The following is a 27235-nucleotide window of genomic DNA, read 5'->3' on the forward strand; positions in this document are numbered from 1 at the left end:
CTGATGTTATCCCTTCTGACTCTCGCTTTACTCTCTCAATATAGGACAAGCATGACAACTACTCCTGATGTTATCCCTTCTGACTCTCGCTTTACTCTCTCAATATAGGACAAGCATGACAATCTAGTCCTGATGTTATCCCTTCTGACTCTCGCTTTACTCTCTCAATATAGGACAAGCATGACAATCTACTCCTGATGTTATCCCTTCTGACTCTTGCCTCTGTACCTCCTGCTACTCGTCTCTCTCCCTCTCAGACTCTCCTTTTATTTTTTACTTAAAGGGTAGGATTTACTTGAAATGCAAATTATCTGACTGATGTTTCTATTGGTCAACTACATGATATAGGTGGGCTTATCTTCCTGAGATGGACAGCTATTATATAGGTGGTCCATTGTCCACTACTCTGTCCAGAGTTTCCCAGGCTAACCCATACCTTTTAATTATACTTAATGATGCCAATCTCCCTTCTTCTTTCATCCAGCTTCCTGCCTTTCTTTTACATCATGCATTATCTCACAATTGCACCCTGTTCTTAACATTCTGTCTTCCATTCTATCTCTTTTATCCGACATCAATCCATTTATTCCTTTCTTTAAATATCTCTGATTATAAAACATACTGTCCTCACATTTTCCCATTCCATACTGTCATACTAACTTAAACGCCTTGACAGACCGCTGGGCTGCCTGCACGTTTTGAAATGAGGCAGCCCGGGCTGGAAATGTGAAGTCCCTCCTGGGGGATTCGGGGGCATGTCCCTTCAGCTCCTAACCCCAACACTGAGGGAAAAAATGAATTCTAGATGCAATTTCCTGCTGTCTCATGTTCATTCTGAGCATAAAAATATCTATCTTATACCAACAGGTTTTATACAAAAAAAGTTTTGAAAATAAAATTATTGAAGTAAAAGAAGAAACTTTTAGCTGGACATTCTACATTTGGCTGAAAATGTTGGCAGCCCACAGGGTGCTGGCCTGGACAATCTGCCAGCCCGACCAGATTTCAGGCAGCGCTGCCAGGCTACTGTTAGTGTTGATCCCTGCAGAAGGACAGATGGATGGACACCCGATGTCTGTAGATTAACACCTGTATTTCCATGCAGGCTCTAATTCAATAAAGTTGAAATTTGAGAAAGATCCTCCTTTGTTTCACAAGGAATAGTGATAACACTGATTATTTGTAAATTCAGAAGGATGACAGACACACAGATGAGTAGTAATTAATATAAACAGCTCACCATCATCAATATAATCTAAAGGACGACAATTAGATGACAGTCCATGACATAAGCTCTTTCTGCTCTTTGACAGGTAGAGCTAAATTCTGACCTTTTACAGCTTATTTCACTGTACTCAAAATTTTTCACATATCTAGAGTGTAACGGATGAGAACAATGATGAATTATGCGACATATCCACAATACTTGTCATTGAGAACATACACAGAAACTCATTTAGCACAGACATATTCTAGCATTATAACTAGGGATGTTGTGGTTAACCAGTATATTGATACACGTATATCACAATGCACTATCAAAACATATTGTACAGTGATACAGAAGAAGTGAACCAGCTTTTGGCGATATTTTTTCAATAAAACAACAAACCAGCAAGTTGTATGTGTTTTCCATTTCGAAAAATGAGAGAAGACATCGTATCGCTTTTGTAACAAAAACTTTTACTACTGAAATTAAGGTAGTATTCCCCACTGGTGTTTTCCCCTTTGAATAAAAACAAATTCCCCATCAAGAAAAAATCCCATAAAACAAGGGAAAATTCTTCAAAACAAGGGAAATACCTCAAATTTTGATGAAATATGTAAGAATTATAGCAAAGAATAGCTGTAAAATGTTAAAGAATAATTCATATCTCCTAAATTTCATAATGGGTAGTAATCCTAGATTAAGCCCTGACATACATTTGTATGACTTTGAATATAAAGCAACATATGACGAAAACGAGAACGATCTGATCTTAGAACTCATTCAAAACAAAAAGATTAAAAGTGAGGTAAGGTAAATTTTTTCCTTGCAACATAATATGACAGAACCACCCAACCAGGAAATGTATGTGTAAAAACGGTGAGCCCAACATGGAGATTCATTCAATGGTCAGATTTATTTAAGAGTGTTGTTTACATGTTTCGGCTGTAGGGTAGCGGTCGTCAGGGAGACCTCATGTATACACCTGTATCCATCCCCCCCCCCCCCCCCCCCCCCACCCCAACACCTATATTGAATCCTACCAGGAGTCACTATTTGCCATTGATGCAATAAGATTGTACACACTTCACCAGACAATCCATCCTCACAGCAATCAGAAACTTTTTGAATCTATTTATATACCTAGTGGTTATGCTGCTACTGCTAGGGTAGTAAAGCCATTTAAAGTATAGTAGTCAAATATAAAAGTTTAAATATTTATTTCAACTGCCAAAAAAGTGCCAACTGCAAGTGTTTTGATCATTGGTATCTTTAAACTCTGATTAAAGTACCAACTTTATGGAGAGAGCGAGTTTGTTTTCCATTTGACAATTCATTTTTTGTCATTGTTGCTGCTGTTATAACTTTATACAAGTCAAGTCATTTGTGTCAGATGAAATGTCTTAATCTGGTTATTCCTATTCTATATAGACATGTATAACATATTTATCTACTGACAACTTTCCTATAGCTGAGTATAGTTCTTTCCCTATTTCTTTAATGCTTGTGGAAGATTATTGATATACTTCTGAATCAGTAAAGCTGCTTGTAAACTTTGAAAAAAAATCAACTGAAAGACAAATCGGTCCATTAATAGTTACATGTACAAACAGAGATAAAATCCAAGATGTACACAGCCTAAGTTTTTTATTTATATTATAAGATGTTAATTAGGCTTAGCAAACATCTATTTTATGACCCCTAGTAACATCGAAAATGCAAATATTTTACCTCCGATAGAAAACTGCAGTCACACTGTCAATCACGCTGTCCGACAACATAAAGGCCTACAGTTTAACAAATAAGACGCCAGTACATCAGTCACGGATCATAATCGTTAGATTATTTTCCATTAAACAAACAATAACAATAATCTTATCTAATAAAATCCTCATGAAAAACGGCAATGTAGTTTGTTACAACTTGCCTTCAATTCCTGTTGATATTCTAGCGACAAATAAATATGAAACTGTGAACGGTCGCTGGTTTAGTTACATTAGACATAACCACAATTTTGGCCGATTAGCGGTGATCACGTGATAAGTCATGTGACAGACAGTTGAAGTTATCCCGTGGAATGTTTGGTTGCAAAGCTATTTATAGAATTGTAAACATTTGACTACGTAAACACGGTTGGTTTTAGGCTTATATGAAATGTTCCTGCATATGATCTCAGGATTAACATATGAGTCTAAGACATGTGGATAGTTTCTCTGTGAATGCATGTAAATTTCCACAACGATCAAACTGAATTTTTTACTTTCCTTTTCAAGGCAGGATTGACACAGATCTATGTAATCCTACGCCAACAAAATTGCATATACTGGTGAGGAAAATGTTTATATTTGTAATCTAAAATAGTCTAGAACACCAAACATTCATATTTCATTTTAAATAATTGCAGTAAACACGGGAACCATTAGTTAAATCATGTCAATAATTGCTGTCAAAATAGGAACTATATTAGGCTGCGGATGTATATCATTTGTATTACAGAAAAGAGAAGTTGTTAGCCGGAAACAAAAGTGTGACAAACAAAATTTACCCACCACGACTAAAAGGGCAGGTGCCAAAGGCATCCTGATGTTAAACAAATATTAGCCCCTACTCCCACTTTAACAAGGAGGTGTGACACTTGAAGATTGGACAAGCATCTTATGTGGAACGGAAGTATGCTACCTATCTTAGAGCTTTTTAAAATGGACAGTCTGATTGGTCGACAATTATAGATAGTATTGTTTACAGGGCTGTCGTCCAAACAGATTGCCTGTTGCAAAACAGCTCTAAATTAGATAGCCTACTTCCGCTCCACAGTTGATGCATTTGCAGCTATCACGACCGCTTTTGGTCCATTTTCTCATATTTAAATCACTGTCACAGGACAAAAGAATAAAATGCATTGATATTTAAAGATTCTAAACCAAGGTATGTTACTGAAGTTTGTGTGCATTTGATTTTTTAGTAGGATTAAACTTAAATTCAAAGTGAATCGAAGCTCACCCTCCACTTCTGACATTTCAAGTGTACACCTTGTTGATATGTAATAGTAGGAGTAGAGGCTGTTTTTTTCAGAACTATAAATACTAACCAGATGCAGACACCTGTTGTTTGGATAAAGTGAAGGAGGTAATCATAATAGGAAAATTACAAAATAAATACTATTAATGTCAAGGTCAATATATTGCAACACAAATTGAAACACAGCTGTTCTGTATCACAATATATCATAATATGCTTCTGCCATATCGTGGCAACCCTAACTATACTGATTACCCTAACACACCAAAAGACAGAAACAATTCTATCATACTGACGTTGTGCCTCTACATATAAACTTAACCAGTGTTACAATTCTGGCAATTAGCACTACACAAGCAAAGACATTAAACTGAATTCCTATTCATAGCACAAGTGACCTTTACCTTTGACCCTGAAAAGCTATCCTTAGCAAACACTTTCTTAGATGAAGCACTGGATAAAGTCTGAGTGCAATTGGCCACACAGAAGTCAGGGTCTTGTAACAATGACCTTGACCTTTTCAACCAACCTGAAAAGCTGATTTTGTATTTACAGTATGTGACCTTGACTTTGACCTCCAGGCCTGAAAAAGTTATCCTATTCTTTCAGTATGCACTGGATAAAGTGTGAATGTGATCTGCCCAATATATCAGCTAGTGTCACAACTAGACCTTCCATTCTCGAAATCCTACATCAATATTTTATGTACAATGTCTAACCAAATATTTTTAATCAGTAAATTTCAACAAAATTTTATGTAAATGGTTTGTTTTGATCTTTCAGTTTCTAAGAGAAATGCTATATGACTAAGAAATTGATAAATGAAAGCAAAGGGTACACTGAAATGCATGCATAGAACACTTTTCCTATCTTTCATTTCAACCGAGAGAAATCATGCTGAGTGTTGCAATGAGTTTAAACAGCTCTCACCAACATTAACTCAAAATATTTAAGATAAGAGCATTTTGGTAGATCTAGATAACTGAACAGAAAACAAAATCTCATTTGTTGATTGATTAAAAAAATGAAAACTGTCATCTAACTTTAAGTAACCTCTTATTTGTAATGAAGCTATTATCAGCAATGTACTTCATTGAACAGCAAAATTTCAATTTGAAGATTATAATCATCTGTGTCGAAACAAGCCAAAAGGAAAGAGAGCAGTAACATGGCTGAATCAATACTTTTTCCTTGGAATCTCTGTAAACTGAAGAAAAATCTTGGTCCAGACTAGGGGTTGAGTTCAATAATAACAACATATTTGCCTGCATGGGAATAAACTTTTACAAAAAAAGTCACTCAAGAAGAAAGTCTGATGTCTCACTGAAGGAGGAAGTCTGTGACATCTCAACTAAGTCACCACTTGTAACAGTAAGTCATTATAAAGTCAACTCTAAATTTGATCAGAGGTCACAGATAAGTCACCTCTAAACAGTTTCAGAAGTCACAGGCAAGTCAACTCTAAACAGTTTCAGAAGTCACAGATGATTAAATATAAGTCAACTCTTAATTAGTTTCAGAAGTCACAGATAAGTTACCTCTAAACAGTTTCAGAAGTCACAGATAAGTCACCTCTAAACAGTTTCAGAAGTCACAGATAAGTCACCTCTAAATAGTTTCAGAAGTCACAGGCAAGTCAACTCTAAACAGTTTCAGAAGTCACAGATGATTAAATATAAGTCAACTCTTAATTAGTTTCAGAAGTCACAGATAAGTCACCTCTAAACAGTTTCATATGTCACAGGTAAGTCAACTCTGAATTAGTTTCAGAAGTCACAGGTAAGTCAACTCTAAATTACTTTCAGAAGTCACAGATAAGTCAACTCTAAATTACTTTCAGAAGTCACAGATAAGTCACCTCTAAACAGTTTCAGAAGTCACAGATAAGTCAACTCTAAACAGTTTCAGAAGTCACAGATAAGTCAACTCTAAACAGTTTCAGAAGTCACAGATAAGTCAACTCTAAGTAAGTTTCAGAAGTCACAGATAAGTCAACTCTAAGTAAGTTTCAGAAGTCAGACAAGTCAACTCTGAATTAGTTTCAGAAGTCCTAAAGTTAACTCTAAATTTGATCTGAAGTCACAGATATTGAGATAAGTCAACTCTTAATTAGTTTCGGATGTCACAGGTAATATAAGTTGACTCTAAAGTTACAGTCAAAACTTCAAACCAAGTTAGTCAGTGACTGTCACTTCATTAATATGACTGAATTAAAGTCGCTAGACAGTTAAATCTATCTCTGAATAATATGACAGAATTAAAGTCACTATTTGGTTTAATCTATCTCTGAATAATATAACAGAATTAAAGTCACTGGTCAGTTAAATATATCTCTGAATAATATGAAAGAATTTAAGTCACTCTTTGGTTTAATCTATCTCTGAATAATATTTATAACAGAATTAAAGTCACTCAGGTCAGTTAAATATATCTCTGAATAATATAACAGAATTTAAGTCACAATTTGGTTTAATTTATCTCTGAATAATATATATAACAGAATTAAAGTCACTGGTCAGTTAAATATATCTCTGAATAATATGACTGCAGTGTTCGAAAGTAAAGGTGGTCCGATGGCCCGAGGCTATAGAAAACCTGGCCGGTCTATGTAAAATTTTCAAATGTTGGCCCGAATGGCTATGAAAAGTTTGAGTCCTGACATACATTTCAATTCATGCAAACGAAATTTCTATATTTTCTGACAAACAATCATATGAAATCAGAGTTTACAATCAAGGTGTTTTTACTGAGAATAGTGCGTTATTGGCTTCAAACATTTAAGCGAATATGAACTTGATGATGCAAGCTTTTGCGTGATGCAGTTATGCTACTTTAAACAATATATGTTTACAAAATGGGTCTATCGAAAAATGACTTGGGCTAAGGGATTTAAATTTTCTGTAGACCAATTGTCTAAGGAATTTTCACATATACTTTCAAACACTGTGACTGAATTAAAGTCACTAGTCTGTTAAATATATCTCTGAATAATATGACAGAATTAAAGTCACTATTTGGTTTAATTTATCTCTGAATAATATGAAAGAATTTAAGTAACTATTTGGTTTAATTTATCTCTGAATAATATTTATAACAGAATTAAAGTCACTGGTCAGTTAAATATATCACTGAATAATATGACTGAATTAAAGTCACTAGTCTGTTAAATATATCTCTGAATAATATGACAGAATTAAAGTCACTATTTGGTTTAATTTATCTCTGAATAATACAACAGAATTTAAGTCACTAGTCGGTTTAATTTATCTCTGAATAATATTTATAACAGAATTAAAGTCACTGGTCAGTTAAATTTATCTCTGAATAATATGACTGAATTAAAGTCACTAGACAGTTAAATATATCTCTGAATAATCAGTTTTTAAAAGTCACGACTTAGTCAAATAGTCACTTTAGTCACAGCTTATTCATTTTAAATACAATGTACTTTTCCGCTTTGTCATAGAAATGTCAATCAAACTTCAAATATTGATAATATCATGGCACACATCTGTTGTGTTGAATTTTTAAGTGTGATGTTATGATTCAAATATCAGCATTAGAAACAAACAGGCATTTTTTATAATATCTCTGGCATTCTACCCAGATTGATGATAAAATGTCAATATTCTAGTGGTTCCCTTGCACCATCAATAGGTGGCCATTGGCATTTCAGGCAAAAGTGATGACAGAGAAGCCCCAAAGTTAAGTTACTGATAATTCTACCTCAAATTGGATTTAACACAGGTATTACCAATCAATATTATAATTCATAACAAATTTCAATGTGGAAGCAGGATTGGCAAAAAAAACAGAAATGGACTCCTTTTTTATTTTTCCTGAACTGGCTTTGTTTAATGTTTTTACCACTCTGGGAATAGGGCCAATCACTTTGAATTTGGGGAAAATATGTGACAAAATCTTAAGTTACGAAATATATCAAAAAAAACGGGGTCATTGTTCTATGGTGGTTGATCATGATTACAGGTAAAGATGGTGGAAGTAAAATGTCCCTATGGCATATTGGTGATTTGGCATACTGGAGAGGTGGTGTGTTGGTGTCTTATTGCAGATGAAAAATGCGACAAGACAATATTTCAAATCTTAAATCTCGTTTTGGTGCAGAGCGAGGACGCACCAAATGCAACAACATGCCAAAGCTTCAACATGCCAACACAAGACTGACTTATCAGCCACCATATTGTTCTCTTTCTAGTGTAGTTCATATATACTGTCATGTTCAGAGCAGATTACTAATATAACCAACCTAGTCCTGGGCTGACTTTTCGGGAATGGGGACCATATTTGGCCTTAATTCCTGCAAAAAAAAATCCTGTAAGAAAACTATAAATAGACTTGTAAGCCAGTTTTCATATTAGGGCACCTATCAAGTTTCCAAGAAAACAGGTAGCGGTTTGGTTGTTGGCGTTTATCAATGTCTAGATTACGGTGATATTTTACCATCTGCCCCATAAACTGTAAGATTGGATCAGCCAACTGAAGAGTGAAGCAATGAAAGTGTTTTTAACACCATTATCATTAGAAATGCAGTATATATATTCTCTAACAGATTCTTATGAGGGACAGCAATATTACAACTTAATAACAAAATCTTTACAACAAAGCAGTGTCTTCATAATGAAACAAAACATGACTTGGGATCTATACATAAGAATATCAAAGTCATTAATTCCATAATGTCATACCCAGACACTTTGTCTGGTGTTGTGTTTCAAATCGAAAGCAAAGTGTATTATCACATTTTTATCAATTTTTCTGAATAGGAATTCTTTTTGGCACATTTTGAATTACATTTTCCTTGAGAAGATAAGAAATTGTATACATTTACTAGTAAAAGGGGATGAAAATTGTGGTTTACAATTCTGTTAATAGACCCAATAACAGACCCAAAACTTCAGTAGATCCATCAAAGTTCTTTGAGTGAATTTTTCCAGAATTTCTCGAGATTCCTCTAAGCTAAACTGGCAAAAAAAAACTGTATATTTGAATAGCCTTTATAAATCAGGGACACAACAAAAATACAAATATAACATGTAAAAATTTTACCATATAGAATATAACAAATATAACACAATCACAATGATATGTGCAATCTGCATTCATGGTTGAATAACTGCATTTTCATCTATATTTTCTCGTATCAACTGAATGATATTGAATTCTTACAATTTTTTGTGCCTACCCTCATGTTGTTTTTAACCATTTTCAAGTCTGGATTCCTTGTCCATATTTTTTATAACTTTAGTAAAATATTTCCCCCCTCTACCTACCCTATTTTTTTTCATGTTGATGGAAACACTCGTTATTCTTTAAAGGCCCAAATTTAAAAAAAAAAAAGAAAAAAAAAATAATTGTCAAGGGCCTTTATAATTAGGTAGACTCCAAGATAAACTTCAGAATGTTTTGTTCTCGATATTGTCACAAATAAGTATAATTTGGACAATTAAAATAAATATACCACAAAAATTATTTGTACAAACTTAAAACACTCTTAAATCCAAAGGCATAACTGTCCCCTCCTGGTCCCTCCACCAAGCTCTGCCGTCTTCATGTTCTTAAATTTAATATTTTGCACAAATACTTAAAACTAAAATAACTTTATTTTCCTAGATAAACTGCCATTGCATCATCACCATTAATCAGTATTTATAATTCATGTAACAGTGAAGCCATAACATAATACCTAATTAGACAAAACAGCTTTGTATCAGTTGGAGTAAATCCATGCATGTTCTGTCTTACGTTTCAGTTTTTTTTTGTTTTTTTTTATCATTATTTGTTTTAATACTGTGAATATTTGACTTATATCACAATAATTAAATGAGCCACAATCTCATTTTTTCTCTTTAGTTATTGAGCCTGATATTACAACAGCCTCTTTCTGGAATTTTGCATATTTTTTTTTGATTGGATGATGTGTTGACCAATGAGAGCCCTGACTCATAAATCCTGGTAAAGCAGGTCTTGATATGTTTCATGTTGTATTTAAAAAAAATCTTTTGTTCAAATATAAACAAGTTATAACTGGCAGTATACCAATGTCCTGCGTAACCAACGTCATAAATAACACACAGATCTTCAATGGACGAAGTGTCTAGGCCAGTCTAAAGCCGCCATTACGAATGCATGCGATACATATCAGTGTCCACGGCTAGCTCTTCAACCAGCGAGTATACACCATGCAGCTATAAAGAGTATTGATGTGCTGTCTGATTATCCCATGCGGCTGGTGAACAGAGAGCGCGCGCTGCAAGCAGACGACGACTGTGTCAGTGCGTATACATGTATAGCCTAGCTGCCACGGCCAACAACAGCGTAATGGCGATAGGGGCCTCGCTACTCGGTCATCCGTTCACAGTGTTACCAGTTTCTCGTGGAATAAACATGCTGTCTGCTAAACATTACTTGACAAATTCACAGGACGTTACTAAAGACATATTTCCTTACCTTAGACAGCAAAGTTAACGCCTTTGGAACGCCAAACTGAGGTGATATTAACAAGATCATTCACAGCACAAACCATCGACCATGTGCTCAGCGAACAAAGAAGCAACTCGGCCTCTTTCGCGGTTTATATATCCATACCACAATCACGTGACCGAGTATTTTTCTCGTCACAGCGTTCTTTCTGCGCAAATGGCCTATTTATTTCAGTCAGATATTAGCCTAACAATGTAAATCTGAGCGGACCGTGTTATCTGTCTGTCTAAAGGAAGAACTTCTACCGACTTGGATTAGCTGACTTTACATGTGGGACCTATTTGTGCGGGGATATCAAGACTGGAGTCGACTGAAACGAGCCAGTGAGTTACATTATGTGACGTCCGGTGTCGCAGTTAAGACGTGAAGTTCTCTTAGGCCTAACGTCAGTTGTATTTGTCGTTCGTATAGGCATATATGGCAACATATACCAGGAATCTTAAGTCGTCGATCTAGTGTTCTATATGTAATTCGTGGTCTATAGAATTGATAAGGAAATATCACGCAACTGGTAAGTGATTATATGTTCTAGTAAGGTTTTACAGTGTGAATCTGAATAAAGTTTAAAGTTCTCACTTTATTGTTTTTTACTTGTCAGTATGTAACGTCTAATATCGTAGATTTCAAAACGTTATTGTAAATATATGCATTTTTTTTTTATCTTTAATTTTTTTTAATTATCAAGCACTCGATATTTTTATTTCTGTGCTGGTGTTTTTTCATTGAACTTTTGGTAAACTTACTTCTTGGCATACACTCCAATATGAGAAGCACTAAATCTACCAAACATTCCCGGATCGACTTCCGTCGAGTATAACCGGATGCAGACCATAGATCCGGATGTGCCTCAAAAAGGGTCATTGCCTTCAAAGGGGTGGTAACAATTCAGTTATATAATTCCAGAAGAGATTATATATCAAGTCTTATATATTACAGTAAAATGAAGACTTATTTCCCAACAGGAAGTGTTGACAATGTTCACTTCCGGAATATTAATTGAATCTGGAATGCTATTCAGCTTTGGGTAGACAGTGTGATAGTTTAATCATTCATGTCCCACTGCACACAACTAATAACGTGATTTCGTGAAACAGTCTTCGATAATATAAATGCCTTTATTGTTTTTGTGTACAACAGTATATTTCACGACATGTAAACGGACATGTTCATCTGTGCTACGTACACGCACACATACAAATAGGTAACGGAATTAATGCCTCTTTTCATCAGGAGATCTGCCACGTCATCGACATAAATAAATCAGACGGAGAGAAGTTTACCTGGCAGGTCGACAGAAACACTACAGTCAGTACTGAAGTGACATCGCACGTCTACCTGTTGTTAACGAGAAGGAAACGAGCTGCCCGTTTACCTTCTACTTTACAAATTTAAGATGTGTTGTCAGCATTGACACAACGCATACAGATCCACGCAGTATGAATGCCCGGCCTCGCCTTCTACGGTAGATGTCCATATCACTCCATGGAATATGTGCGCGGCTACATATATAGATAATAAGCAATCGCTTATACTGGATTTTTAATATCTGGTTATATCTCGTATCGATCATAGGAAAGGATTGGAAACCATATGATCCGGTTTTGACATTCTATAAATATTAAATTCGAATACAGCCAATACCCACGAGACAAGTCTTTTCATTACAGCTAGAAATAAAGCATGTCGACAGGGAGTTCGGAAATTCCTTAGATCTGATGACGTCATATTGGAAAATATGTCTGACACTGTGGCTGTAACAGTTTTCGCCTCTTCTTGAACATGTGATTTGTCCTCTATTGTTTTTGGTTTTGTTTTAATAAATCTGACGCTTTGTTAACTTCCTGTTGGCTGATAATATATTACGCCAATTAAAAATACTATCAACTCATTTGAGCTATTTTAGGACGGCGCCAACTGAAGGGAAATATAACATGCTGTCTACATGAAATTCATGTCACAGGCAGAGTGGACTTAGACCTCTTCCGGTCGGATATGCTTACACTGGATTGAGTTAATTTTGTTTCCAAGTGCATCCCTTTCAGTGCAGGCAGGCAGCATACTATTTCATGTAATTGATAGTGACGGTCTTAGAAGTCATATAGCCTTACAAAGGCGACATTGTTCAATAGAAAGGCCAAAGTGGGGCACTTTCAAGAGATAGATCAAGAAATAGAAGCACACAGAATGAAGGAAAAAAATACCAGGATCCAAATTTAGTTGCCTCGTACGAAAAATGCAACTGAGGTACACAGCATGGATATTTATGGCACATAGTCTATTGATACATGCCAGTTCAGATTCCCTTTTCGTTGTTTTTTAAGCTTATCAGGAGGTAGTGGTTGAGAAATATCTTTTTAGAATTGAAATTGACATTGATTGAAATCGAACTTGAAAAAAAAATGCCTTTGAACGTAATGCCTTGTTCTATTGTCGCAGTTCAGGGACATTTGAATACTTGTTAGAACAATGAGTCTTCTGTGGTTGCTTTATGTCGGTCTCGGATCTTGTTAAAAAGATTATCGAACGACCCTCGTTGCACGTATATTGCTTCTTGTTCGTTTGCTTGCAGTCCCAAATTAGATTTTTTGATCTATTACAGATGCTTTGTGATGGTTGATGACAAATGTAGATTAACATAAAGGAGACTGCTATCAAACACAGGAGACTGCTATCAAACACGTTCTATCGACATACATTAAGTACTCAAGTTGACCTGATGGCAGAGCGCAATGGCCTTGATACTTAGATAAATGGGATACCAGGCGAGCCCCATGGGGTCGGACAAATAACCCCCATACATACCTTCAGTGAGGTACCAAACCTAAGATACCTTGATGGAAGGCCAGCGTGCTATCCACTGTGCCACTTGTCTATCCAGATTCCATAAGGGTTCGAAAGGTTGGCTACTACTTATGTATCCTTGTAACACTTGTTTGGTTTCGATGGTTCTGAATCAGTCAAATATCTGTAAGCTTACATGGGGAAGATATTGAATTACAACAGGATATATTTACAAATGCACTTTATCCTTTAATCAAAATGATCTGGGGAAAAAACCCAGTTAATTTCAGGTATTTATTTGACAAGCTTCTGTCTTTAGAAATGACGATATATATGCAATCTAATAAAAATCTAGATGGTCATTCTCACTACGTTACATGAACATCTAACGGCATCGCACAAGGGGCCACGTAAGGATGACCTTTCGGATTAACCAATCAAATTACTACTTACAGAATTAAGGAAGTGAATTTCATATGTGCGAAATAGCATGACTAGAGTGCATAGCTTGCATAATATGTCAATCTGTTTGAAGTCATTTCGTCCAAGGAAGCATATAGATATATATATTTGCTGTACCGAAATGGTTAGCTTAAGACGCATGACGTAACGAATGGATGAGATCGATGACATCGACAAATTGACAATTCCCTATGATAGTGAAATATTGAGATAACAAAGGTCATCAGAATGTGAGCCCTTCTGCGATGTCGTTAGATGTTCATGTAACGTAGTGAGAATGACCATCTAGATTTTGATTAGATAGATATATGTAAAATGGCCAAACAATAAGATGCAATATGTTTCATTGTTTGCATGTTCCTTTGTTGGAAAACTAAGTACTGTACAAATTAATTAACGTGCTAAAATAAGGTAGATAAATGGAAGAACTTTCGGTAGTATTTTTGATTTGCAGTATAAGCTGTGTTTTTCCTACTAAATACATGCATGGCGTTTAAAATGGTCGCGTTTAGAAATAGATCTACCTTATTAGAATGCAATGCTGGGTCTATCATTGGAGAAAACTACGTATCTAGGTCGTCTAAATTTGCGCCACCAACCATTAATTCAGTAGCATCACCGATTCTACAAAGTCTTTTTAGATCAAACTTCTTGAATAGCAGGTCACTGTTAAGGATAGCTTCTTAACGAGACTTTATAGATGTAATATACTGAAAAGAAAAAGAAATGCAATTAGTAAGTGTTGTACGGAAAATGAAAACATGATTTAAAAATGTAATAATGATGTGATTTAAAGATAGGGAAGCCTGTAAAAAAATAATAAAAATAAAAAAATTCTGGTTTATCTAAGGGTAACCCTCTCAGAATGAATAATGTTCAGGGCCAATCAATATCATGTATCCCCGCCCCCATCAAACCCCAACCCAAACCCCCTACAGTAGCAAGAACTTTTAATTGACCCTCCTCGTTTCTATATGGTTCCATTCCTCATCCAGCGCCAACGTCAACTGGGCGACGTTGACTGGAGGGTGTTCTGCCTACTTATAATTTTGTCCAACTCGTCCCATACGTTTTCTATCGGGGAGTGATCAGATCAACATGGAACTTGACAAGGGTAGTTAAAGTACACGGATGAAATTTCCACAGACGACATAACGGTTCCCTGTCTTTGAATTATACTATTATTACTTTCTGTAACATCTTTTTTATTTCCACGGGTGAACCGGTCAATTCCTAATTGCGTTTCTTTATCCTTTCAGTATACTTAGGTGTAAATGCTTATCGGCACGAGCCAGCGATTGTTATTTTAACCTTACGTTTCCCCCAAAAGAATCGATGATTGTGAATGGTAAAATTACTTTCAGAATATCAAATTATATTTCTGCTAGCATGCATCGTGTAAGTCAATATCAAGCCACATTTAGGTATATTCTCATTTGCGACGTGCTTTTAAGCAAAAGGTATCACCTTGAGGAAAAAGCTCCAGATGCTCAAGGAAAAATCGATACCACCGTGGCATCCACATGGACAATCTCGCCTCTGAGAACCAATGTAATGCTTCAAATCATTTCATTATATATATAGAGAGAGAATTGAGTATAAAGTTAGCTGGTATCGCTGCGTTCACAGAAGCTCAAAACGCTGGCACCGAGATTTCCGCAGAGAGTGTTAACATTGGTCGCTGTCACAGAGTGTTTTACAAGTTTATCTGTGGGTTATGGATTGTAAAATGGACAGGAGGAATGAGAACATTAGAACTCTGTATATTAATGAAACATTAAAGAGTTTCCTATATATGCGGATACTTTTCTTCAATGGACCAAACCACCGGGGTCTACCTTAATGACATGAAACTGCCTGATCTTTCTAAAACACTTGAAACAGGGTTTCAACACTACAGTTTTCACTTGACAGGAGCAGATTGTATTAACAGCATACTACTATAAATCTTCCAGCATTTATAACCAGACACTTCCGGTTGTAGTGAAATAATTGGTGTGCTACTTCCGGTATCCCCGCTTTGGCCTGTTGTGCTTTACTCTGAACACTGCTGAAGAAGATAGCAGTAGTAGTAAGGGCTGTAGCAGAAATAACAAAATGGGGTCATTATCAAGTACGCCAGCGATAAGAGCACATGGTGGTCTGCTGATGATATCGTGCATGGCGATCCGTCATACTAGATGCAAATGCTTCTCTCAATACAGCTTTTTCACGTGAAATACAAGGAAATACATTGTTTTTGTGGGGAAAAAACTACTACCACAGATTCACCCTATGTCGGTGATATTGACTCGGACATATGTACATATGTATATAGTGTGTGCCGCTGTTTCGGAGTCAAAAAAGAAATGTGTGAAATTTAACTACCACAGTTTCATAATACAAGCATGTCCATTAAATAAAATATTGTGAACCTAGAGAACAGCATTCCAAAATGGAAATACATTGGAGCCGGTCAAAAATCAGACGAAACCGAATAAATGGAAAGAACTAAACGAAGTGTATACCGTGCATATCTATACTCCAATGCATTTGAATCCCCAATGTATTTATAAGTGAAAACTACGTTTAATAGGAAACACAGATATATATATACTTCTATGTCAATGCCTCTGCTAAGGATTGAACCCAGGACCTTAGGCCTGCTTGTCTTACACTCAACCACTCGAGCTAAAGAAAAATTCTCTTTAGCCGAGCTGTATATTGCGGCTTGTATTTTCCAGGGCTACATATGTTACACTATAATGCATAAATGTTTTAGTAAATCGTGGTATGGTCCTAAAACCTGTTATGCTATTGATAAGGGGATTTATTGACAAAAAATTGTCGACAAAATCAATGTGTGCTACATGATATGAACACTAAAGCAGTCATTGCAGCATATCTATTTCCATATGTATTATTTCGTTTTATTACTAAATTATATATATATATAATATAAATTATATTACTATCTTAAATAGAGTATAAGTATATTCTAAGAAGTTATTTCACTCTCCTTACGACTGTGACGTAGGTAGTAGAGGTCACGTGATAAAATGGTGTTATAGTCTTAAAACATCTATTGGATCCTATAGTCATTACAATTAACGGAGGTCAAGCAAATTCAAACATATTAAAGGCATTATGAAACATACTCGATAAACAAACCAACAACAAAAATGAAAGATATTCAAAATATCTAAACAGATATGATACTAATAAGGACATTTGAGTGTTTTGCTATGCTTTGGGCATTATGTAATCAAGGCTTTGTTATATTTGGAGATATCTTCGCTTCACTCGGAGAACCTGGCATACAAAAGTGAAATGCTTCCTGGCCAATTCGTTATAGGAAGCAGTTAATACCCGGCAGGGGTGGCATCCAGAAAATGACTCGTCCTCGAGATATCCAGGGATGTCAGCTTGTGCTTGTGAAAGCCATGCTAATTATTTCTATCTATGTTTTCCTCAAGCCAATTCAGGGAAGCAAATGTAAAAGAGGTCAGTATTATGATTATTCCAATGCCCCACAATAGATATCGAACCCGTGACCCATGGTTCTGACGCTTTATATTTACTGAGTGTATGATAATTCCGTCTTACCGAGATGGTAGGGAGTAGGTGATATCTAAAAAGAGTGATCTTTTAATACGAACCGATAATACATCTGACCGAAAGAGATATATAACGTACATCTACAAATGATAAGGAAAGGAATGGATTTATTCTGTCCGAGACGTTTCACTTGAAGTTTCTTTTTTTGTATTGTTGTCTTAGATCCATTGTTGCCCAGGGGATCGTGATGTAATTTAACAAAGTCAAGGCGCTGCTCCAATGAACATAACATTTTGCTTGCTACAGGCCCTGCTATCCAGTACTTAATCAGTTCGGTATGCTGGGACCAACACCCACTCGACATGCCTGGCTAGGCCGTCAAACACTAAAACCTTGCGCTCACGTGACCTCCAACTTTGTTTGTACATGCCCGTCTGGTGGTCTGATCGACTACGTAGATCGACTACTGGGTTTTGTCGTCTGCTACACAGCCCTGGCAAAGACGGCGTATTATGACTGTATTCCCTTCCCTCGTGGCAAACATTCCTGTTAGTTCTGTGTTGGCACAGCTCGCTATTGATCTCGGATAAGCGTCAGACTACACCATACTGACTGTAATGTATTCACATGTTTGGATTTGAATCTTCTTCAACCTTTTCTCTGGCGTTAATATAGCATAAGGCACTGTGCATGGCCGTTCGCTTGTGTCTGGTATCACAATGGTGCAATATATATATATTAATAGGCCCCTTCAGAAGTCATTGTGAACGTTGATAATGTTTGTGTTGATATATCTGTTGTCTTGACTTCATTCTAGCCGTAACCCTTCTGATATATTTTTACGAATATTTTGGCTTAAGGCTCCATCTAGCTACATCTCTTCGTTTTCCAAGACGACGAAAAGTTTATTATTGAAATTTGGAAGGTATCGATTTTGGTAACAAAGGATTAATCTGATCATAATTGATCTTGCACGCGTCCTACTGACTCAGCTAGGGAAATTCTCGTTAGCCTATGCGATGCAGAATCGGACTTACTTTAAGTAAGCTAGGTTCAATTCATAGGGGAAACATTGAAAATAATTGCATTGGTGGCATGTTAACATTGGGGAAAAAATGGCAAAAATACTGCAGCTCTCTCAGGTATCAATATCAAACCTGAAGAGGGAACATATCAGCACAAAGTTAATAGACTTTCTATGCAGCTCATCTATTCTGATTAATGCTATTTAGTTCAGGTTCAGTCTTCGGTTTGTAGCGTCGTGAACGGATACGGTGATTTTGAGGCGATGACTCTCTGTACCAGATGCTATGTACCTTATCAAACAACATACGAGAGGCCCATCGCTTGCTATGACGATCATAGGTTGGCCATCAGACCATAAGTTTTTTTGTTTTTTAGTTTTGTTAAGAACTGACAAGCTACATTCTTATACTAAATTATCTGCCCCTAGTTTGAAACTTAGAAGCAGGCATATCATTAGGAACCAAAATCATAAAGCTCAATTTTATTTATGATTTTGATATTCTAGAGACAAGGGGTCAGTCTATGACGATCAACTGGGATGAAAATCTTGCCCAAGGACAAGACCATTACAGCATCATCAGAAACACAAACCTCCCACACTAACTCCACCGGAAGTTGCATTTTATTAGTGTTAAATGACTAAAAAGCCATATATTAACTCAGTGACGTCAACCATAATACCATAGTGACGTCAACCATAGTACCATTGTTCTTAGGTTTAACAACCAGGGTTTTTGCAGTGATGTTTATGGTTTAAGGTTCTCGGGGAAGGAGGGGGCAAAACAAAAACAAAAATCAGACGAACCAAGACCAAATTAAGCTTTTAGGAAAACGAATGACTAGTCTTCTATACTATATTTTCGATTGCTGCTAACCATCACTATGACATTACATTCATTCAAATGATCATTTTTCTGTGCAGTCTAACGCTGACTGGTGAACCATACATTCAAAAGAAGACTATCGATAAACTAGAGAACTATTTCGAGTTGTAGCCATTTTTCTGTGTTACGACAATGACAATCACTCCTTGCTGCCATTAACGTGGTAGAGATATATGCCATGGATCGATTTAAAAGCGCCACAAATCATAGAGAATGGAAGCAATGGAAGGTACAGCAGCGTAAGCATTCTAGACGTTGGTGAAATGGAATAAAGCTCTAAATTACGGAAGACTTCATTCAAGTGGAATTGATATTTTATCATATTTCAGAAAATACAACTACGTATAAAGGCATATGACCCAAATTAATACATGAGAAAGGTTTTATCTATATTTGACGCCCCGGGAATTGTTTTTTAAGTTATGTATACGCCTTCACAGATGCCAAGATTGTATGAAGACGGAATGTGTAGGAAGGTTACTGTCATCATATATTTCAAACCGATCCTACCATAAACATATTAACATAAAATAACATGAATGTTATTGCACGTTCGGGTTCTACAATACAACATGGGTGAGTATCTTTGACGAGGTCTGAATGTTAAACATCTGGTCAACAAAGTGGCCAATTTCCAACTTGCAGGAAATGTTGCGTGATGAAAACAACTGGTAAATTTCATGATCATCATCAGGATCTCATGGTTTTTATTGAAAATAGAACCAGTGTCCTGATGACATAACATAACAATCTAATATAAGACTCTCTATGTTTTCGTAACATGTAAATTATGACAAAATTACAAAAATGTGTTAAATGATAGAAAATATACCCTAATGATATCATGTGAGAATCAATACCGTAGTTTTTCATAATTGCAATTTAAACCGGGAAACTACCCAATGACTACGGGGTATCTTTAAACGTGAAAAAACCCACTATGAATTGGCAGTGAAACTTCTCAGCATTTGATAAACAACCCCATGTTTTTCTGTTTATAATCCAGAGATGTACCTCGACGCGCGCAAAGTTGGTTCACGTTTAATTTTTAGATGTTTATGACACACTTCACTTTTAAATTATTGACGCAAATGAACAACTATGACGGAAATTATATGAAGATAACTCGTAGGGGTTTATGACGCTTATTTTGTTTGATGTTTTATATCAATAAACAAAAATAGATAGGCTTTCATACTATATATAACCAATTCGCTTCACACTATGGACAAAAACCTAGGTTCACTAACACATTAGCTTCGAATTGTCATTCATAAAACCTCTATATATTTTTATGCATTGTATTTTCACATAATTAGTTTTGCAGACAGTACAGCGATACCACGATTCTGTCAAATCCAATTGCATATTTAGGTGCCATTTTTGTCGTTCACTTTAGTGAATCAAAACTCAAAGACAATATGGGGCTCTAAATGCTATTTAATATTATGCTTTTGTATTACTAAATTTTACGACATTCTGTCCAAAATCAAATGCATTCTGGTATCTTGTAGTAGAAATGAATTGCAATATTGTTGAGGTTGAATATTAACACATTCAACTGAATCTCGAACTACCTATGACTCTTATCATAAAGGCAAGACTACATAAACCAGAAGTGAATATGTAATTAATTATCTATCTACATCGATTTTTGCCTCATTTTGCTGCTAAAACAGTATTTTATACTATTAACTGAATCACCACCAGTTCACTTCTCTGCTTGAACTTATTGCAATGAATGACATTTATCTTAACATCTTGTCTTCTAGTTCCAGGCGTTATGTACGTGTATGTCGAGTGTGTGCAGGAATTGAAATGCTAAACACCAGCCCAGATTTACAGTAAAACAGGCACTGACGATTTAGTGAGAAATGCGTATTGCAGTAGTTAACTGGTAACGATATTATCGAATTGATGCAATGCTTATATCTTAACCCAAGTTGGAACAAAACTCCAAGAGTTGAACTACTGATATACTTCTATACAGACGGCACGGATAAGTTAGGACATGGTTATCCTCTCCACGCTTATACCTATGTGTTACATATTATGCTATTTAATAACGTTTGGTTTAGAGGATCACACGTTGCAAGCGAGGCATTATCCGTGACGTAACGTTTCGGAGGTATATATTGCAGCTATTATTGATATGGATTCTCAAGCTTTAGGGGAATGACGAATACGAAGAAAACAACTTATAAAGTAGTTTTCATATGTTTAAGCATTACAAGCGAGTGTCACCATCAAGGGCAGCAACTCCTATTATACACATATTAGTTATACCACGCATACCGTTACAAACGATACTGCCTTACACTTTACCCTTTTTACTTTTAAGATATGTTGACATTTCATTTACAATGATAATAATGGTCCGCTGACACTATTAGAACCCTATTAGATATTAATTGTCAAAATCTGGGTTCTACTATTAGAACCCACTAACACGTTAAATGTAAAGACTTGGGTTCTACTATTAGAACGTTAATATAATAAAATGTTAAACATAAAGATTTGGTTCTACTATTAGAACCCAAATTATATGTTAAATTTTAAGTCTTCGGTTCTACAATTTTTAATACACCAGCTTCAAATGTTACTTTGTCTATTCTCTGTCTTTTTTAGCGTTCTTTATCAGCGGCTATAAGGTATCATATGTTTCTGCTAGATGCGCTTCAATCTGTTTTTTTTTTTTTTTTTTTTACTAATTTCATATTTTAATGTGTTATAGCTTGTAGATACATGTACTATATAGTTGGTAATATTCGCGAGGGATTTAATTTCGCTATCTTCGTGGTCATAAAATATACCCAAAAAAATACACAACGATTATTTATACATGTTAATGTAAATAAATGTTGTATATGTGTTTCACTTTAGAATTTTCACAATGCGCCCAACTGGAACAACAGCAAAATATTAGACCGTGAAATTCAGCAACTATACAGCTTACTTTTTCAAGTTCCTATTTAACCCCCAAAAACAGCTGTTTGCAACATTTAATTAATTCCTGTCTCTACTCCATCTAACTCAAGTTTTATTGAAAGGTGCTACTGCTAATCATGTTGTGTGTCTTGTGCACAATTCATAGAGATCTTCGCAGAAAAAAAGGACAATATCTTAAGCCTATGTCACATTGACAACCGGTATATTATATTGTTACTGCATGGAACACCTTTCAACGTGGACATCGTTATCTGATCTGACTACCATCAAGCCAGACAGTTGAAGATTGAACAGCTTACACAAGGAGGTTCCAAATCGTTGCCTACGGCAATCATGTAAGGAAACGCTAACATGCCATTCTCGCAATTAAGGAGGCACTATATTTACTTTCTGAAATAACTCGTGTTTTCATTATCCTTAAAAGAAGTAAAAATCAAAAGTATGCACTGCCGTAAAATTATATAGTATTTTTAAACAATTTTGAAATAAACAGGGACACAAGTAAACTGTGTGTACCGATACAAAGAAGGTAACGTTAATGTGTTTATTAGATGTCCTGTATGGTATGGCGAGTGTCGTGGATGATCATGCGAGGAGGTCAAGGCTAGTAGACAGATATAAACGTCAATCACACGTGTTCATCACAGGTAACCTCTCTGATCAACATTGGAGAATTAGTCCATACCTTACATGTCTCTATGAAGTGTAGAATTTAAAGTGGTTTTTTTTTTTTTTTTTTTAGTTTTTCTCTTTTTGTTTTGTTTCTGTTTTTTGGGGATTTTTTGTTTGTTTGTTTGTGGTTTTTTTAATTCAATATTGAACACTTTGAAATGTACTGAATATCGAGGCTGTCACCTCCCTATCTGGCTTTTAGCATTTCTTTAAACCTAATTCAATATCTTTCCGTTTCCTCCTTGGTAAATCAATAACTAAGGGCCTTATCATTGCGTGTCCCAGAAGGATTGTTCAGAAGACACATAACATTTTAGTACTTTCAAATCAAAAAGAGAGTTAAATACAGTAGAGCAAAAAAAATGAACTAAACTACATCATACAGCTGTTTTCTAAAACTCGTTCGTAATGCTAGGAGTCTAATGTTATAATAGGAGGTTACCATAACACTCGCAATGGCCAAAAGACAAGTAAACAATTTGATGGGGAGGTGGAAAAGACCCCTAACTCCAATATTAGATTTCAAAACAATGTACATTGGTATATTCTGAACCGTGTAACTATTCAAATGTGACAAGCAGGTTACGAAAGCATATAATGATTAAGTGCCACACCTATTTCTCCATCACAGAAAAGCAGTGTTATCATTGAATATATCAGATTTCATAGGTATAGTTTAAATTTGGAACCATAGAAGTCTGCCCTAATGAATACCAAAGGAACACACAAGCAACATAATTGCAAAACTAGATACATCTAAAATAGAAGATGAGTCGACTACAGCCTTGATCCAAAAGGGACAACAAAGGAGAAAGAAGTTTTGCACCACTGCACCGACAATTCTCACAAAAAAAAAATAGGAAAAGAAGCCATGAGTCACTCAAAGAGGTTTTGCAAGTACCAACCAGAAATCACGTGATCTAGTTCACGTGATCGGGAAAATAAATCAATTGCACTTAATGCAATTAAAAAATCGAAATCGGTCAAAAGAAATGTAAAAATCTGGATGTTAATTGAAAAGCGAGAATGGCCCATAATTCCAATGTTGGATATCAAAACAATGGTTATAAATATATGAGTATATATTACGTACCAAACAAATCGAACGACTTAAATTATTAGGAATGTATATGTATTAATTCAAAATTACGTAGTTCCATAATCATTAAACCCAGTTCAGATGTTGCTTAGGTGGTAGCTGTATAATTATTATAGCACAACTTCCATTGATCGTTTGGCTTTTCATCTCCATACTCGCGTCAGCCATTTTTAAATTGTACAGCTGAGCTCTTCATGGGGTTTACGCGTTGCCGAACAATCTTCTCTCTATAGACAGTCCTGGAGCCAGACGATGTCGATAGCCAAGAGAGCAGACCACGGTTGCCTAGCAACGCCGGTAGGAATGCCATATGATACGAACATCTAACAAACCTCCTCACGTCGTCTGCTAGCCTAGGTCGAAGGAAATGTATAGAAGCAGATTCAGATTATGCGCGTGACATTAAAAGCAGCTATATGCAGGCTTTTTATGTTGCAATGCTGCAATGCATTTGCTGCATCTCAAACACTTACTCAACCTTGATTGAAACAATGTCATACAAATTAAACTCCAATCGAGTAGTAGTCGCGAATCCTATTCGTACAGTCATCTTATTGTAGATCTGTTCTAATAACGCTTTGAGAGATATAATGAGGCTTGAGATTCCAAGATACTACTTACTCCGTATTACACTTCAAATGTATTCCATGCACTGAGAGTGTCTTCCGCCAACTTTCAGAAGAGGGTTGTAGTCTGTTTTTCATATACCAGCGAAAATTCACAATATATGTAGAATTACTTGTCACAAAGAAATGAGCATTGACCATTTAGCGCACTGTTTCATTTCCTTTACAAACGAAACAAATGCCATATAATTTAAAAAAAACCGTGAAACATCGGAATTAATAGTGCTACTATGACGCTTTATGCCATGCAATGCCTCATTACATTCATATTGATACTGTGAACCACAATTTTCATTATCTTAGTGGGTTTTTTTCTTTGAAAACAATTCATTCAGTTGAATTATGTGTGGTAATAATTCCAATGGTTCATCACAATTATTAGAATGTGATGAAGTTATTAATTGGTATTTCAAATAGGGGATTGCAAGTCTAAACAAACAATGTTAGATGAACTTGTATTGTTCTATTATTCCGAGATGATTTATGAATAATCAAGTATGTATAGTTATTGGTCTTCTATAATGTGTAATCTTTCATATATACTAAAATATATGGTTGATTTCCGCCATGTCGCATTGACACCCCCGCCCCCAACCGACAGTGCACCATGCGAAGAGCGACAATGTACCAAGCGAAGAGCGACCGTAACCATGCAAAGAGACATAGTGCCATATTGCGACACGCGAAGAACGACAGTGCGCCATGCGAAGAGTCATAGTGCCACAGCTGTCCCGGAAAGCGCAGAGCGACAATGCGCCATGCGACAAAAATACCATATGCAACTTGACAAGAGCTTTTACATCGCAACGTCGCGTAATTTTGTCGCATGCCGCGTTCATCTGGTGCACTGTCGCATTTCGCTTGGCGGGTTGTCGCTCCTCGCATAGCGGTGCGCCAATGGGACAGCGCGACATGGCCGAAATTAGCCATCATACAAATAGGAATTAGTTTATTAGTACGTAAATCTATGTACATGCATGTATGTCAGTCGATGTTGCTACTTGCTAATTGTATTTGATTGATAAGCAGGATGAACATCTTCCTGACAAGTATCCCGACATGAATCGAACCCAGGTCTCCGGCATGATTATCATCGGCTCTACCAACAGAATCAAAGAAACATATATGGTTTGTCATCTGAGCAAAAGATACCGTATTTGACATCATTTACAAATCACATCGACCCGCTGCTTTCACAAATAAATGTAGATACTGTTAATGTTAAATGTATTTAGCTTCGTCTGTATCTTGACTACAGAAAGCATACCTACCTGCTTTTTTAACATAATAAATAGTAATACTCGCTTGTGCTGCATACATCTGCCCCACTTAGTATGGCAGAATTTGACTGCATGCCAGGTCATAATAAATACAATTATTACGATATATAGCCAATAACATTTAATGTAGTACAGCTATATCATACATTATATTACTAGTATACTCTAATATCGTAAATGTTCTGACCATCAATCACCCGAATATGTGATAGGTGAACACCATACTTTGTGAATACCTGCTCAACCTTGAAGCCCGTCGTCTGCTAAGGTATTACGGAAGTCTACAATCCCTACCTTGAAACAAAACATAAAGAGAGTCTGTCTTAACACATTTGATGTAAGAGTGTGTGTATGTTATTATAAATAATGAAGGGAATAACCCTATCCGGATATTTGGCTGAATAACGATTCCACTATTACGACCATAAGGCGTCTGTGTGAGCAAAAGGGATACAAATCACGTTTCTCATAAAAATATGTCATCTTGTAATTTTATTGGGAAATTTGGAAACCTCAAAGAATAGATTGGCGTCAATCGCATATGGTTGTAAGTTGTATGAAGTGGCTGAACTGGAGGCGATCCAAGGGAAACCCCGGACACATCGCACGAATAACGAGATTTCCCCTAATCTGCACTGTGGTGGAAGAGTTAGAACGGGTTATACGCAGACAAAGCCGAAATGAGTCGGGAGCGGTAGAGATAGAAAGTCCGCTTCACAGTGCGAGGCATATCGCGGTTGCATAGCAACGCTGATAGGAGTGGAGATACAAGGTCGTGTGTTATGAGCCAGGGCAAATCTGTCGTCTGCTATCCGACTTATAGCCAGTCTTAGTGGTTTTATAGTGTCCCGGCTTGTTTATCTTGACCTCGGTCGTGTGGCATGTCCAGCGGGTGTTTGTAATGAGAAGTATCAACACATATTGATGTAAATATGCTGCATATTTAGTAGGTACAGTCATGGTTAATTGGTACGGTCATATAGGTTGTCAAAAATTATGTTGGTAACTTGGTGGTATTATAAAAAAAACTTTTCTCGATTCTCGTAAGTAAAATCATTGAAAGCTAAGACGGCTACCAACAGCCTTATGTATCTAGTTAGTAGGTATAGAGTAAAGTTTGAGATAGATATGTCTGAAGGAGCTCACGTAATGAGAAAGATATATAATTTGGGGTTCAGGGCTTTTGCGAGCGG

At 36.1% G+C, this 27235-nt stretch overlaps 1 protein-coding gene across 1 annotated transcript in view; it reads right to left on the bottom strand.

Annotated features, from left to right (window-relative positions):
* Positions 1-11103, bottom strand: part of LOC117332661 — a 37819-nt gene extending 26716 nt beyond the window's left edge. The window contains 1 exon segment of the mRNA XM_033891654.1: positions 10694-11103. The gene's annotated coding sequence lies outside the window, so the exon portion shown is untranslated.
* Between the last annotated feature and the right edge of the window lie 16132 nt (positions 11104-27235).

Source organism: Pecten maximus, chromosome 8 (assembly GCF_902652985.1).
Source record: "Pecten maximus chromosome 8, xPecMax1.1, whole genome shotgun sequence".
NCBI classification, from domain to species: Eukaryota; Metazoa; Mollusca; class Bivalvia; order Pectinida; family Pectinidae; genus Pecten; species Pecten maximus.